This window comes from Oncorhynchus nerka, linkage group LG10 (genome assembly GCF_034236695.1).
Source record: "Oncorhynchus nerka isolate Pitt River linkage group LG10, Oner_Uvic_2.0, whole genome shotgun sequence".
NCBI lineage: Eukaryota > Metazoa > Chordata > Actinopteri > Salmoniformes > Salmonidae > Oncorhynchus > Oncorhynchus nerka.
In genome coordinates this window covers 31,505,857-31,522,627 of record NC_088405.1, presented here as the reverse complement: position 1 = coordinate 31,522,627, position 16,771 = coordinate 31,505,857, and the positions used below count along the sequence as shown (strand labels likewise).

General features: G+C 45.5%; 1 protein-coding gene across 1 annotated transcript in view; it reads left to right on the top strand.

Annotated features, from left to right (window-relative positions):
• The window catches only part of LOC115135140 (bifunctional heparan sulfate N-deacetylase/N-sulfotransferase 2-like), a 180,769-nt gene that overhangs the window by 121,152 nt on the left and 42,846 nt on the right, over window positions 1–16,771 (top strand). The window contains 1 exon segment of the mRNA XM_029669478.2: window positions 16,450–16,539. The gene's annotated coding sequence lies outside the window, so the exon portion shown is untranslated.

Below are 16,771 nucleotides of genomic sequence, written 5' to 3'. Positions count from 1 at the left end.
GTATATATAATGACAAGATGCTCATGTCTCCACCCTAACAATGGGAGTTGTCTCAAAGGCGGGAAGGCCGGCGACAAGCTTAGGTCCAAAATAAGCCCATAGAAGCAGATTGGGGTTTTTTTGGACAGATTTTGGTGAGAGTGAAACCTCTTCCTTCGCTGCTTACTCTCGGTTTACACACACACACACACACACCAAGCCCCTCCCCCTGCATCTCACAAAGATGATATATCACATCTCACTGACGAGCAATTTCAACTCGCTATTTGCATTTGATGTTTGGTCCAACAGAATCGGTCGTATGCACACTGAAACACGTTGAGACATTATTTTATTTTAATAGAGAAGTTAACCTACCTAACAATACCCTTTTTATGTCTCAACAGCTCAAATTACGGGCAGACCAGACACTACTAAAACAGGAGTATCAATGAACATTGATTCTGGAAAATTAATGCTGAGTTTGTCGCAAGAGGCATTGATGTACCACATATCGCTAGCAGCATTTTAGCCAAAGACTTTTATACTAGCTGTTTAGTCTCTTTTTATAAATGTGCAATAAGCATACAACTATTGTATAAGGACTTGGCAACTCGTTCTCATTCTGAGAAACAAGGTAGGCCACTTGATTTCAACATCTGAACAAAGTTGGCAGGCTAGCACGCTGTTTAAAACAGTTGGAGACAGACGGAATGGTGTGTTTATAACAATTCAACTGTTCTACCTTGTTAGCTAGCATTGGCTAAACTTGAAATGTAAAGATTAGCTGGCTACTCACTAGCACGTGGGCTTGTGCTTGAGAGATTGTTCATGAGACCAGTGTTATTTCTATAATGACTGCTACAAGAAGTGAATGTGCATTATGCGTAGACTTGAAAGCCAGATCAGTGATTATTGCAATAAAGCAGGTTAAACTATTTAAATAAAATTATGGAATTATTAGTGGGTCTTATGGTTGTGGATAGCTTCTACTTAGCCTAGGTATAATTTCACAAGCCCTGATTTCATTAGATTATTGCTGACTGTTTGAAATGGAGTGTATTTGACCTTTAATTGCACAACGAAGCTTATTTAGAGAGAACAAGAAAATATATATTTATCTCATGAATCACCCATAAATAAATACAAATTGAGTTGATTTTTAGGCCATATTGTCCAGACCGATGTGTGCATGTTCATGTTATTATTACATGTATGAACTATTTGTGCTTGGTCATGTTATAACAAGCTGGATCACATGCGATGTGTGCGGCTGACTGTCATGGCAGCATTCATCTTCAGATCAGTAGACTCCGGTATATCTGTACTCAGGTCATCAGACAGCGGTTTCCAAAGGGGGAAACATTTCACCCCTCAGCGACTCTATCCTCTGGCATTGTCATTCAGCTACAGACACCACAATAGGAATGTCCTTGTTTGTATAATTGCTTCTCAAGTAGCTTTGTCTCCGAGTGAGGGAAAATTTGAATAGACTGTCATGCCCTGTGGTTTTGGGAAAAGATTGTCATGTTTTCTTCAAGCGGGTTGGGATTAGTGGTAATTTGGAGAATACTCCAGGATGTGATTTGACAGAACTGTCAGTGTCTTCTGTCTTCCCATTGAGAATTATTGCTGTGACTGCATTGGGCCAGTAATCAAAAGGTTGCTGGTTCGAATACCAGCACCGACAAGGTGTAAAATCTGTCACTGTGCCCTTGAGCAAGGCACTTGAACCTAATTATTCCACAGGCGCTGGGAAATGGTGAACATGGCCGTGTCCCCACTCCCTGCAGGTGTCTCAGGGGGAGTTGGGAGATAACATATTTCTATTACACATCGCTCACTCTCCTTTTTTCTGTCTCTGTCGGCTCTGTCCACACCAGGGTCCAGTACTGCTATCATGGCCTTTCCTTTATATCAGCAGACTCACAAGTTTTCTAGTGTTTTCTCAGTATGTGTACTCAGTATCACAAATGCTAGGCCTAATTGAATGTACCCACATGTGGCTATTAATATTTACAAGGAGGATGAGAGTACATTTTCTGTGAAATAATAAGTGCCTCAACGAGTGTGTGTGTTTGTGTGTGTGTGTGTGTCAGGTTAGAGTGGTGTGTGAGAGGGAGAAGAGGAGACGTAATTGGGATGTTTGGGTTGTCAGGTTTGGCCTTTAAGAAGAGAGACCGTGGGGGATGGATAGAGAGGTTGGGGGGGGTGTAAGGGTCTAGAGAATATAGAGCATTGGGGACAAAGAGGGGGGTGGACTGCCAACAGTCAATAACGGAGGACCCTGGGGCCAGGAGTTCAGAGGTCACCCATTTTGTTGTGTCTGCTTGAAGATATTTGGGGTGTCTGGTGGCGGCGTGGAAGCAAGGGTGTAATGACGAGCATGAGGTAACCGAGTGGTAATATATGTGTGTGTGTGTGTGTGTGTGTGTGTGTGTGTGTGTGTGTGTGTGTGTGCGCGTGTGTGTCTCTGTCGGCGTGGGTGTCAGTGGCGAGTGAGGTTACAGATACCTGCCAGAACAACTAGCTCTGGGTGTCTCTATCGCTATATAATTGAGCAGACATGTTGAGAGCTGGCAGCTCCTTCCACAGGCATCCGGGCTACCATTAAAACCCAGAGACACCGTCGTCATCATACTGCCTCTCTCTCAGCTACAGACGGACAGTACAGTCACCCAAAGGGCATCTAAACTCATCCTACTCTATCCCCGGCACTGCTTCTGACACACACACAGTGCATAGTTTCTTTCTTTAAAAAAAAAACAAACTCTACAACCTGGAGGTAGCAGGTAAAGGGAGAATTCAGTTGAGGATGTGACTGGTATTGGCCACCCCCCAGCTGTTTTAAGTGGCTATGTGTAGTGTAAACACGCACGCAAATCAGTGGCTAGGGCCAGGTCCTCTGGCAGCAGAGGTCATTTAGAAGAAAGATGAGAAGGATGGAGAGATAAATAATGATGGAAGGTATCAGGGCTCATCTGTTGGCACTTTCCGAGCAGTACATCTGCCCAGCAAGAAAGTGACTTGAGTCGTTTCTTTCTCAATTTCTATCTTTGTTTGAAATCAGCAAGCACACATCCTCTTTTCCTTTTAACATTTCCTGTTCCTCATTTTTTACTTATTTTTCCCTGTTCCCTTGGGTTTCTCTTTTCTGCTGTTTTCGTCATGCTCCCTCTCTCTCTTTGTCATCATTCCCTCCCTCTGTCATGTTACCCTCTTCTCTCCTTTCCATTCTGCCTTGGGCCAAAGGCTTGACAATATATAAAAGTTACCGCGTAAATATATGAACAGAACGGGTTCCGCCACAGTTCAAGTAGGTGCCCCTCTTTCTTTCTTTTCTATTGAGCGTATGCACTATTTACAGCTACCCTCAATAAATAACAAACGCTAACATGCCTTAATCTGTTATTTGACTTTTGTTTAATTCCCCATTTGAAATGTAGAGTTAGTCGGCCTACATTCTCATCTTCCTTGTCATCAGGCTGGATTCGGGGGAAACATGTTTACCAACCTTCCTAAATGACTACGTTCTTGGCTTGTAGAATGTGATATTTTGTAACAGTGAGACTATTTCTGTACAGTGCGTATTCGTGGATGTTTGGTTCTCAGTCAGTTGATTTGTAGTGCAGCTGGACCAGAGGGACGATCTTCAGGGACAACTGTCCTGTTTGATAGAATGGATACGCAACGCATCTTATTTTGTCCTGTTTAAATCTGCTCACACTGACTGAATGCATCTGCCTCTGTTCTTAGTTGCAGAGAACGATCCCATCGTCAGCTCTATACAAGTACAGTGTGAAATAACAGAATGGTTTATTAGTGGGAAAGGATGCAGCCTTGAGATCGGAACATGGTTTCTCTTTCAAAGCCAGTCCTTTAAAGCCAGTTCTAGCGTTCTCTCTCATCCTCCCTCTCTATATTATTGTGTGATAAAGTGCCTCTGAAAGGCCGACTCATTCTTAGGGGATCTGAGCAGATTTCTCATGCGTCATCTCCTGTTTCCTATGAGGGTAGAGCTGTTGACTGGTGGTGCTACATGTTTGCTCCTATTCCTCCCAGACCAGGCTACTAAATGCAAGGCTTTTAGCTCCAACAACACCAGCCCTGACATACACAGACAGGAGGATAGAATCGATCCATGTCTCCCTTACTCTCTTTGCCCCACACCCTTCCCTCCCACGGTCCCTGTCTTGCCTTTCTCTCTCAGCCGCCTTTTTTTGTGTCCTGCCTCCTATTGCTTCCTCCCTCTTTCTTTGCCCATATGTAGCTCTACTCCTCTCTCTTTCTCTCTGGGGTGTGTTTTAGAGGTCGACCGATTAATCGGAATGGCCGATTAATTAGGGCTGATTTCAAGTTTTCATAACAATCGGAAATCTGTATTTTTTTGGCGCCGATTTTGCCGTTTTTTAAAATACCTTTTATTTAACTAGGCAAGTCAGTTAATTAAGAACACATTCTTATTTTCAATGACGGTCTAGGAACGGTGGGTTAACTGCCTTGTTCAGGGGCATAATGACAGATTTTCACCTTGTCAGCTCGGGGGACCAATCTTGCAACCTTACAGTTAACTAGTCCAACGCTCTAACCACCTGCCTCTCATTGCACTCCACGAGGAGCCTGCCTGTTACGCGAATGCAGTAGAAGCCAAGATAAGTTGCTAGCTAGCATTAAACTTATCTTGTAAAAAAACAATCAATCAATCATAATCACTAGTTAACTACACATGGTTGATGATATTATTTGTTTATATAGCATGTCCTGTGTTGCATATAATCGATGCAACGCAGGGGGATGATTTAACAAAAGCACATTTGTGAAAAAAGCACAATCGTTGGGCGACTGTACGTAACCATAAACACCAATGCCTTTCTTAAAATCAATACACAGAAGTATATATTTTTAAACCTGCATATTTAGCTTAAAGAAATCCAGGTTAGCAGGCAATATTAACCAGGTGAAATTGTGTCATTTCACGCAGAGTCAGGGTATATGCAACAGTTTGGGCAGCCTGGCTCATTGCGAACTAATTTGCCAGAATTTTACGTAATTATGACATAACATTGAAGGTTGTGCAATGTAACAAGAATATTTAGACTTAGGGATGCCACCCGTTAGATAAAATACAGAACGGTTCTGTATTTCACTGAAAGAATAAACGTTTTGTTTTCGAAATGATAGTTTCCGGATTTGACCATATTAATGACTAAAGGCTCGTATTTCTGTGTGTAATTATATTATAGTTAAGTCTATGATTTGATAGAGCAGTCTGACTGAGCGATGGTAGGTAGCAGCAGGCTCATAAGCATTCATTAAAACAGCGCTTTTGTGCGTTTTGCCAGCAGCTCTTCGCAAGCACAGCGCTGTTTATGACTTCAAGCCTATCAGCCTGGCTGGTGTAACCAATGTGAAATGGCTAGCTAGTTAGCTGGGTGTGCGCTAATAGAATTTCAAACGTCACTCGCTCTGAGACTTGGAGTAGTTACTAACGACTAACTTTTTTCCTCACCGTCCCGAAGTGAAAATTCAACTGTTCCAAACTGAACTTGAACGGTCCCAAAAATTAAAATACTATTTTTTTTTAATTAAAAAAATGTATATGCCAACATGGGTCTAGGTCATTTGCAGTGCTTTTAAAGTAATTGGTGTATTTCTGAGATACACACTCTACAGTCTATATTACATAAACTTAATTTGTAAAACAGTTTTCTCTTAATGAAAATAAGCAAACATCCATTATATTTATTAATTATAATTTACTAATTGAACATGCTAACCACATGTATACAATATATATTTTTTATTTCACCTTTATTTAACCAGGTAGGCTAGTTGAGAACAAGTTCTCATTTACAACTGCAACCTGGCCAAGATAAAGCATAGCAGTGTGAACAGACAACAACACAGAGTTACACATGGAGAAAACAATAAACAAGTCAATAACACAGTTGTTGGCCGAGGTTGGAGTAGCCAGGAGGTAGGCATGGCCAGCCGTTGAGAAATGCTTGTTGAAGTTTTCGATTACTGTGGATTTATCGGTGGTGACCGTTTTACCTAACCTCAGTGCAGTGGGCAGCTGGGAGGAGGTGCTCTTGTTCTCCATGGACTTTACAGTGTCCCAGAACTTTTTGGAGTTAGAGCTACAGGATGCAAATTTCTGCTTGAAAAAGCTGGCCTTTGCTTTACTGACTGACTGTGGGTATTGGTTCCTGACTTCCCTGAACAGTTGCATATCGCGGGGACTATTCGATGCTATTGCAGTCCGCCACAGGATGTTTTTGTGCTAGTTGAGGGCAGTCAGGTATGCATATCTGGACTATATCTGTTCTTAGTTCTGCATTTTTTGATGGTGAGGAAGTTACTTTTAAAGAATGACCAGGCATCCTCAACTGACGGGATGAGGTCAATATCCTTCCAGGATACCCGGGCCAGGTCAATTAGAAAGGCCTGCTCGCAGAAGTGTTTTAGGGAGCGTTTGACAGTGATGAGGGGTGGTCGTTTGACTGCGGACCCGTAGCGGATACAGGCAATGAGGCAGTGATGTATTTGGAGGGCCAGTTGGTCTGGATGACGTCTATGAGGGTGCCCTTGTTTACAGATGTAGGGTTGTACCTGGTGGGTTCCTTGATGATTTGTGTGAGATTGAGGACATCTAGCTTAGATTGTAGGACTGCCGGGGTGTTAAGCATATCCCAGTTTAGGTCACCTGTGAGACTGACTAGTATCCGCGTTGCTTCTCCTTCCTAGCAGTTGAAACTCAAACATCCGAAAAACAACCTAGCTTGTGAACCAAACAATGAAAATAGCCAAGGAACACAAGGAAAAAATTCTCACTTCAGTAGACTTCCGTTTGAAGTAAAAGAAAGTAACGTTTATGCCTGAGCGCAGTGCTTCTAAAAATGAATCTGTCACTCCGCTCTTCACGTGCGCACGCCAGGCAGTGCTGCAGCGCGAGGCTGAAGTACTTGGCACATTTTAGTGTGTACATTTGTTTCAGGTCAGGGAGATACAACCATATTCACTAGAATACTATAGTAGCTAGCCATAGTCTACAAACAATGCAAATGCCACAGCAACTACCGGACACGAAACATCCGCTCCGGCCCCGCAGACAAGCTAGGATAGAGTCAAATGTGCATGTTAATAGGCTTATTTACCCAACATTGGAATATATTGTGATATATTGTAATATTATACTTTTCCATAACCTAAATAATGACATATAGAATGCCTAGCCAACCATATCATTGTTTGAAACCTGGACGTTTTGCATAGCCTATTTTACCCTGCTTTTAATAACCTTTAGCCAAAATCCGAACATAGGAAAAAAAGCTGCGATTTCTTGGTTTGCCGTTGAAACCAGCATTTCTTCTTCTACTGTCCAAGGGCAGTAAAACACAATCATGTTGTTGCATCTTCAGATGTTCCTTCTTTCTAAGTTTCTACCATTAGGCTGCATATCCGTCGCTGTCGCATTATAGAAACCCCTCGTATCAAGTGTGCCTTCTGGGAATGGTGTTCTCGGGTAATATCATCACGCATATGGCCGAGACGAGTGAACACATTGCTGCGCTTATAATGTGCATTATTCATAGTTTATCAACTTCTAAGCTAAATGTTGTGATCTGTTTCATCAGCCTCGTCTTTGTGTTTAAACCTTTTAGTATGGAACCACTGTTCTATGCGTTTGATATTTTTCTGGCCTATCGTCCCGCAGCTGTGCCAACGTCTGTTTTCAACTGTCCCAGACACCTTTTTTTAAAGGATGACCTTCATTTCGAGCCCTGTGTGTGTGCATGTAGGGGACAATTCATATGTTTCTGTGTGCGTTTCTCCCTGTCCTTCCTTCAGTCCCACTTCCTTCACCAGTGACACACATACAGCTAAAAATTATATTTCTTCCATTGCCCCATCGATATACATGTGTGGGTGGGTGGGCGGGCACGCTCCTGGCAAGTCGATGGAAACACACTAACCAATGCTCTTAGTTTGGCTTTGTGAGGCACCCTGCTGTCTGTCTGCATGGATGGGCTGGCTGTCTGGCTGTCTGGCTGTGTGTGTGTGTGTGTGTGTGTGTGTGTGTGTGTGTGTGTGTGTGAGAGCGAGTTTGTATCTGTGTTTGCAATTGTGTACATTATGTTAAGTGTGTCTGTCTTTTTATGTGTGTGTGCATGCAAAACTATATGTATCTGTGCAAACTTCCGGGTTGGAGCGAGCGGTCGCATCCGCACTCGGTCCGCAGGTAGTATTACATTTCATTACATTTCATTATAGTACAACGGTTTGATTTGTCTAATCTTAGCAATTTCTTCTTAGCTAGCTACATAGCCGTCTTTGTATCAAAGATAATTGCGTAATTATCGTATTTCGTCGTCCTAACGTAGTCTACACTGCTATCTGCCCAGCAGCTAGCCAGCTAGCTAACGTCCACCGTCTACCGATTAGCAGCACAACTATTACACTCAACTGAACGACTTGATTAGTGTAGTGTTAGCTAGCTACATAGTTGTCTTTGCTGTCTTCGTATCCAAGATAATTGTGTAGTTTAGAGTGTGTAGTTTTAGAGTGATTATCTTAATTTACCGAGGTTAGCTAGCCAGCTATTTGTCGTCCTTAACGTAGGAGACACTGCTAGCTAGCCAACAGCTAGCCAACGTCTACCGAACAGAACTTCCGCACTCAACAACCCGGTCGCATTTCGCTTCGCTCCACAGGTAGTATCACATTTTCATTTCATTTCATTACAGTACAACGGCTTGATCGTAGCTAGCTACATAGCTAGCTACATAGCCATCTTTGTATCAAAGATAATTGTGTAGTCTAGAGCGATTTCCTAGGTTAGCTAGCCAGCTATTGTCGTTCTTTTAACGCAACGTAACGTAATCAACACTGCTAGCTAGCCAGCTAGCCCCGAATAGCAGCACAGTAGAAACTATTACACTCAACGGAACGACTTGATTAGTGTAGTGTCAACAACGCAGCCACTGCCAGCTAGCCTACATAGTCAACAACGCAGCCACTGCCAGCTAGCCTACTTCAGCAGTACTGTATCATTTTAATCATTTTAGTCAATAAGATTCTTGCTACGTAAGCTTAACTTTCTGAACACTCGAGACGTGTAGTCCACTTGTCATTCCAATCTCCTTTGCATTAGCGTAGCCTCTTGTGTAGCCTGTCAACTATGTGTCTGTCTATCCCTGTTCTCTCCTCTCTGCACAGACCATACAAACGCTCCACACCGCGTGGGCCGCGGCCACCCTAATCTGGTGGTCCCAGCGCGCACGACCCACGTGGAGTTCCAGGTCTCCGGTAGCCTCTGGAACTGCCGATCTGCGGCCAACAAGGCAGAATTCATCTCAGCCTATGCCTCCCTCCAGTCCCTCGACTTCTTGGCACTGACGGAAACATGGATCACCACAGACAACACTGCTACTCCTACTGCTCTCTTCGTCTGCCCACGTGTTCTCGCACACCCCGAGAGCTTCTGGTCAGCGGGGTGGTGGCACCGGGATCCTCATCTCTCCCAAGTGGTCATTCTCTCTCTCTCCCCTTACCCATCTGTCTATCGCCTCCTTTGAATTCCATGCTGTCACAGTTACCAGCCCTTTCAAGCTTAACATCCTTATCATTTATCGCCCTCCAGGTTCCCTCGGAGAGTTCATCAATGAGCTTGATGCCTTGATAAGCTCCTTTCCTGAGGACGGCTCACCTCTCACAGTTCTGGGCGACTTTAACCTCCCCACGTCTACCTTTGACTCATTCCTCTCTGCCTCCTTCTTTCCACTCCTCTCCTCTTTTGACCTCACCCTCTCACCTTCCCCCCTACTCACAAGGCAGGAAATACGCTCGACCTCATCTTTACTAGATGCTGTTCTTCCACTAACCTCATTGCAACTCCCCTCCAAGTCTCCGACCACTACCTTGTATCCTTTTCCCTCTCGCTCTCATCCAACACTTCCCACACTGCCCCTACTCGGATGGTATCGCGCCGTCCCAACCTTCGCTCTCTCTCCCCCGCTACTCTCTCCTCTTCCATCCTATCATCTCTTCCCTCTGCTCAAACCTTCTCCAACCTATCTCCTGATTCTGCCTCCTCAACCCTCCTCTCCCCCTTTCTGCATCCTTTGACTCTCTATGTCCCCTATCCTCCAGGCCGGCTCGGTCCTCCCCTCCCGCTCCGTGGCTCGACGACTCATTGCGAGCTCACAGAACAGGGCTCCGGGCAGCCGAGCGGAAATGGAGGAAAACTCGCCTCCCTGCGGACCTGGCATCCTTTCACTCCCTCCTCTCTACATTTTCCTCTTCTCTCTCTGCTGCTAAAGCCACTTTCTACCACTCTAAATTCCAAGCATCTGCCTCTAACCCTAGGAAGCTCTTTGCCACCTTCTCCTCCCTCCTGAATCCTCCTCCCCATCCCCCCCCCTCCTCCCTCTCTGCAGATGACTTCGTCAACCATTTTGAAAAGAAGGTCGACGACATCCGATCCTCGTTTGCTAAGTCAAACGACACCGCTGGTTCTGCTCACACTGCCCTACCCTGTGCTCTGACCTCTTTCTCCCCTCTCTCTCCAGATGAAATCTCGCGTCTTGTGACGGCCGGCCGCCCAACAACCTGGCCGCTTGACCCTATCCCCTCCTCTCTTCTCCAGACCATTTCCGGAGACCTTCTCCCTTACCTCACCTCGCTCATCAACTCATCCCTGACCGCTGGCTACGTCCCCTCCGTCTTCAAGAGAGAGAGAGAGTTGCACCCCTTCTGAAAAAACCTACACTCCATCCCTCCGATGTCAACAACTACAGACCAGTATCCCTTCTTTCTTTTCTCTCCAAAACTCTTGAACGTGCCGTCCTTGGCCAGCTCTCCCGCTATCTCTCTCAGAATGATCTTCTTGATCCAAATCAGTCAGGTTTCAAGACTAGTCATTCAACTGAGACTGCTCTTCTCTGTATCACGGAGGCGCTCCGCACTGCTAAAGCTAACTCTCTCTCCTCTGCTCTCATCCTTCTAGACCTATCGGCTGCCTTCGATACTGTGAACCATCAGATCCTCCTCTCCACCCTCTCCGAGTTGGGCATCTCCGGCGCGGCCCACGCTTGATTGCGTCCTACCTGACAGGTCGCTCCTACCAGGTGGCGTGGCGAGAATCCGTCTCCACACCACGTGCTCTCACCACTGGTGTCCCCCAGGGCTCTGTTCTAGGCCCTCTCCTATTCTCGCTATACACCAAGTCACTTGGCTCTGTCATAACCTCACATGGTCTCTCCTATCATTGCTATGCAGACGACACACAATTAATCTTCTCCTTTCCCCCTTCTGATGACCAGGTGGCGAATCGCATCTCTGCATGTCTGGCAGACATATCAGTGTGGATGACGGATCACCACCTCAAGCTGAACCTCGGCAAGACGGAGCTGCTCTTCCTCCCGGGAAGGACTGCCCGTTCCATGATCTCGCCATCACGGTTGACAACTCCATTGTGTCCTCCTCCCAGAGCGCTAAGAACCTTGGCGTGATCCTGGACAACACCCTGTCGTTCTCAACTAACATCAAGGCGGTGGCCCGTTCCTGTAGGTTCATGCTCTACAACATCCGCAGAGTACGACCCTGCCTCACACAGGAAGCGGCGCAGGTCCTAATCCAGGCACTTGTCATCTCCCGTCTGGATTACTGCAACTCGCTGTTGGCTGGGCTCCCTGCCTGTGCCATTAAACCCCTACAACTCATCCAGAACGCCGCAGCCCGTCTGGTGTTCAACCTTCCCAAGTTCTCTCACGTCACTCCGCTCTCCGCTCCACTGGCTTCCAGTTGAAGCTCGCATCCGCTACAAGACCATGGTGCTTGCCTACGGAGCTGTGAGGGGAACGGCACCTCAGTACCTCCAGGCTCTGATCAGGCCCTACACCCAAACAAGGGCACTGCGTTCATCCACCTCTGGCCTGCTCGCCTCCCTACCACTGAGGAAGTACAGTTCCCGCTCAGCCCAGTCAAAACTGTTCGCTGCTCTGGCCCCCCAATGGTGGAACAAACTCCCTCACGACGCCAGGACAGTGGAGTCAATCACCACCTTCCGGAGACACCTGAAACCCCACCTCTTTAAGGAATACCTAGGATAGGATAAAGTAATCCCTCTCACCCCCCCTTTAAAAGATTTAGATGCACTACTGTTCCACTGGATGTCATAAGGTGAATGCACCAACTTGTAAGTCGCTCTGGATAAGAGCGTCTGCTAAATGACTTAAATGTAAATGTAAATGTGTGTGATGACCATTGCAGTTACAGTGTATTTACTATGCTATGCTGTAGAGCATACGGAATATGTGCATGACTAGCTGTGACAGGTGATTGATCCAGTGCTATTAGGGGCCCAGAATGGTCCTCTGAAGGCTGCTGAGATCAGACTGTGAAGCAGTAGCACACTGATAGAGGGAGAGGGACCGCCCATTAGCCAATCAGTTAGTGGCCTTATGGCTGAATAGATTGATAATAGACTCCCCCCACCTCGCCCTGGGGAATGGAGGAGAGGGAAGGGGGGTCATGAGAGGGGTCGAGGGAGAAACAAAGGGAGGGGATATTGAGTGATGTGAAGGGAAGAAGAGAGTGTGTGTCATGAGGAAGGAAGAGGGAGGTAGGAAGTAGAGGGGCAGGCTCTGAATCCAGGTAGTGTGAGGGTCCTAGGCCTGGAGGAGTATGTGCACAAGTCTGGTGTTCTTCAAGTTGTTCTTTTAGGTGATAGTTTAATTTATTTATTTATATATATATATATATATATATATATATATATATATATAGTGCTCAAAAAATAAAGGGAACACTAAAATAACACATCCTAGATCTGAATGAATTAAATATTCTTATTAAACACTTTTTTCTTTACATAGTTGAATGTTCTGACAACAAAATCACACAAAAATGATCAATGGAAATCAATGTTATCAACCCATGGAGGTCTGGATTTGGAGTCACACTCCAAATTAAAGTGGAAAACCACACTACAGGCTGATCCAACTTTGATGTAATGTCCTTAAAACAAGTCAAAATGAGGCTCAGTAGTGTGTGGCCTCCACGTGCCTGTATGACCTCCCTACAACGCCTGGGCATGCTCCTGATGAGGTGGCGGATGGTCTCCTGAGGGATCTCCTCCCAGACCTGGACTAAAGCATCCGCCAACTCCTGGACAGTCTGTTGGTGGATGGAGCGAGACATGATGTCCCAGATGTGCTCAATTGGATTCAGGTCTGGGGAACGGGTGGGCCAGTCCATAGCATCAATGCATTATTCTTGCAGGAACTGCTGACACACTCCAGCCACATGAGATCTAGCATTGTCTTGCATTAGGAGGAACCCAGGGCCAACCGCACCAGCATATGGTATCACAAGGGGTCTGAGGATCTCATCTCGGTACCTAATGGCAGTCAGGCTACCTCTGGCGAGCACATGGAGGGCTGTGCGGCCCCCCAAAGAAATGCCACCCCACACCATGACTGACCCACCACCAAACCGGTCATGCTGGAGGATGTTGCAGGAAGCAGAACGTTCTCCACGGCGTCTCCAGACTCTGTCACGTCTGTCACGTGCTCAGTGTGAACCTGCTTTCATCTGTGAAGAGCACAGGGCGCCAGTGGCGAATTTGCCAATCTTGGTGTTCTCTGGCAAATGCCAAACGTCCTGCACGGTGTTGGGCTGTAAGCACAACCCCCACCTGTGGACGTCGGGCCCTCATGCCACCCTCATGGAGTCTGTTTCTGACCGTTTGAGCAGACACATGCACATTTGTGGCCTGCTGGAGGTAATTTTGCAGGGCTCTGACAGTGCTCCTCCTTGCACAAAGGCGGAGGTAGCGGTCCTGCTGCTGGGTTGTTGCCCTCCTACGGCCTCCTCCGCATCTCCTGATGTACTGGCCTGTTTCCTGGTAGCGCCTCCATGCTCTGGACACTACGCTGACATATACAGCAAACCTTGCCACAACTCGCATTGATGTGCCATCCTGGATGAGCTGCACTACCTGAGCCACTTGTGTGGGTTGTAGACTCCGTCTCATGCTACCACTAGAGTCAAAGCACCGGCAGCATTCAAAAATGACCAAAACATCAGCCAGGAAGCATAGGAACTGAGAAGTGGTCTGTGGTCACCACCTGCAGAACCACTCCTTTATTGGGGGTGTCTTGCTAATTGCCTATAATTTCCACCGGTTGTCTATTCCATTTGCACAACAGCATGTGAAATTTATTGTCAATCAGTGTTGCTTCCTAAGTGGACAGTTTGATTTCACAGAAGTGTGATTGACTTGGAGTTACATTGTGTTGTTTAAGTGTTCCCTTTATTTTTTTGAGCAGTGTATATATAAAACATATATATATATAAATGACCCCAAACTTTTGAACGGTAATATACATACGCTACCGTTCAAACGTTTGGGGTCATTTTTTTGTCCATTAAAATAACATCAAATTGATCAGAAATAGTGTAGACGTTGTTAATGTTGTAAATGACTATTGTAGCTGGAAACTGCTTTTTAAAATATGTTTTATGTACGTCTATGTAGATATTTCAGAGGCCCATTATCAGCAACCATCACTCCTGTGTTAGCTAATCCAAGTTTATCATTTTAAAAGGCTAATTGATCATTAGAAAACTCCTTTGCAATTGTTAGCACAGCTGAAAACTGTTGTTCTGATTAAAGAAGCAATAAAACTGACATTCTTTAGACTAGTTGAGTATCTGGAGCATCAGCGTTTGTGGGTTCGATTACAGACTCAAAATGGCCAGAAACAAAGCTTTTCTTCTGAAACTCGTCAGTCTATTCTTGTTCTGGGAAATGAAGGCAATTCTACATGAGAAATTACCAAGAAACTGAAGATCTCGTACAACGCTGTGTACTACTCCCTTCACAGAACAGCGCAAACGGGCTCTAACCAGAATAGAAAGGAGTGGGAGGCCCCGGTGCACAACTGAGCAAGAGGACAAGTACATTAGTGTCTAGTTTGAGAAACAGACGCCTCACAAGTCCTCAACTGGCAGCTTCATTAAATAGTACCCGCAAAACACCAGTCTCAATGTCAACAGTGAAGAGGCGACTCCGGGATGCTGGCCTTCAAAAATGTCATATCGGTGCATCACTAATATATTATTTATATAATGAAATCATGTAGTAACCAAAAAAGTGTTAAACAAAATATATTTTATATTTGAGATTATTCAAAGTGGCCACCCTTCTCCTTGATGACAGCTTGGCATTCTTTTAACCAGCTTCTCTTGGAATACAGTCTTGAAGGAGTTCCCACATATGCTGAGCACTTGTTGGCTGCTTTTCCTTCACTCTGTAGTCCAACTCATCCCAAACCATCTCAATTGGGTTGAGGTTAGGTGATTGTGGAGGCCAGGTCATCTGATGCAGCACTCCATCACTCTCCTTGCTCACATAGCCTGTACACAGCCTTGAGGTGTGTTGGGTCATTGTCCTGTTGAAAACACATTGACACACAATGTCCCCAATCACTGCCCTGGGACATTGGGATATATTCATTATTTTTTGACCAGAGGAAAGAGTGCCTCCTACGGGCGCTCTAACACCACAGGTTAGTCTGATGCTCTATGTTAGAGAATGGGCCATAGCTCTAGCCACGGTCTTCTGTGTTGATTCTGGTGAGCAGCCAGCTCTGATAGCCAGGGTTTGTTTGAGCTGCACTATCAATATTAGGATAGCCACTGGATCTGGGAGGAGAGGTCCTACTAGGGGACTCTGATACACAACATATACTCAGTATGTGACTTGAATTCTATGAATTCTGGTTAACTAAGGTGTTGTGTGAGATTTGTTTTGGTTCCCACTTGTGTACATATGTTTTTATGTCACTGGTTTTAGATTAACAAGTATGTGTGTTGTGTCGGTCCTCTTGCGCTGTTCCCCCCGGTCCCCCCTCCCACAGAGGAGATGGCTGCGGTCTCTGAGCACTATGAAACATTTAAAATGGGATTCTGGGTGGTGGAGAACAAAGGAGCCACCCTCTGTACTGTGTTGCTCATATACACATACACAAAAGGGAGAGTGTCATTGTAGAGCTGTGATGAATCCCCCTAGACAGAATGCACGCTGGGTTTCACATGATCACGTGGGTGATTATTTGAATAGTTGAATCTGTTGTGTAAGAGCAGTGCTAGCTGAAGGAGAAACACTGTTCTGGTACACAAAGTCCTTTGATTTGGTCTATCATGATATTCCTCGTTTAGGAGGGGTGGTGGAGGTAAACAAATGCTAACCCAATGCTTTGCCTACCTCCTTTCATAAATTTCCATGTGGGAGTTTTCATGTGTTTGTTTGCATTGAAGGCTGTTGCTGTTGAGAGGCGGAGGCAGCCTTCCATTGACCAGATACATACCTAGCTAAAGCTAATAGTTACCATGATGGTGCTGCCTTACCTAGCAGGGCTGTCCATATGCCTGGCCTTGACCCTCAATTTGTCCCTTCTACAGGCCTTCTGAGACTGACGGACAGACATACGCAACACGCCTGAGGGACAGACACAAGGACAGCACCAGAGGAAGTCTCCACAGCAACAAGAGGTCAGAGACTCTAGGTGGATTTACATCAGATTTGCAACTTTTCTGTGTACACTAATCTTGGATATGGTGTGGCCAAAGTCACATTCCTGCTTCATGTGTGAGTGCATTTATTAAACATACCGTAAATACCATAGTATATAGACACACAAAATGGCAATTCAAACTATACAGGAGCTTCTCATCTAAACCATATTGCACATAGTGTTGCACACTTGATTAATGCAATGGTTCA